General features: G+C 43.1%; 1 protein-coding gene across 13 annotated transcripts in view; it reads left to right on the top strand.

Annotated features, from left to right (window-relative positions):
- Window positions 1-768, top strand: part of sh3bgr (SH3 domain binding glutamate-rich protein) — a 19,925-nt gene that overhangs the window by 4,649 nt on the left and 14,508 nt on the right. The window lies entirely within an intron of this gene.

The raw sequence follows: 768 nt of genomic DNA, 5'->3' as shown, positions 1-768 counted from the left end.
ACATAGGTAATGGGGACTATAGGTCCTTGGGAACATATGTACTGGGGAAAATATTTACTGGGGAACATAGGTACTGGGGACCATAGGCACCAGGGAATATACAGTAGGTAATGGGGAATATATAGGTCCTTGGGAACATATGTACTGGGGAAAATATTTACTGGGGAACATAGGTACTGGGGATCATAGGCACCAGGGAATATAGGTAATGGGGAATATATAGGTCCTTGGGAACATATGTACTGGGTAAAATATTTACTTGGGAACATAGATACTGGGGACCATAGGCACCAGGGAACATAGAGATGACTCCCTTTGATTGCTTCCGTTTATAACATAGGTCCTTGTGAACATATGTACTGGAGAACATATGTTCACAAGGACCTATGTTCTCCAGTACATATGTACTTGAGAACATATGTACTGGGGAACATAGGTCCTGGAGAACATATTTACTTGGAAACATAGGTAATGGGGACTATAGGTCCTTGGGAACATATGTAGTGGGGAACATATGTTACTGGGGAACATAAGTGCAGGGAACATAGGGATGACACCCTTTGATTGCTTCCCTTTATAACATAGGTCCTTGTGAACATATGTACTGGAGAACACATTTACTTGGGAACATAGGTACTGGGGACCATAGGCACCAGGGAACATAGGTAATGGGGAACATAGGTAATGGGGACTATAGGTCCTTGGGAACATATGTACTGGGGAAAATATTTACTGGGGAACATAGGTACTGGGGACCATAGGCACCAG

Source organism: Austrofundulus limnaeus, unplaced genomic scaffold (genome assembly GCF_001266775.1).
Source record: "Austrofundulus limnaeus strain Quisiro unplaced genomic scaffold, Austrofundulus_limnaeus-1.0 Scaffold122, whole genome shotgun sequence".
NCBI lineage: Eukaryota > Metazoa > Chordata > Actinopteri > Cyprinodontiformes > Rivulidae > Austrofundulus > Austrofundulus limnaeus.
Note: the sequence above shows the minus strand (reverse complement) of the source record. Positions and strands in the feature narration are given on the sequence as shown.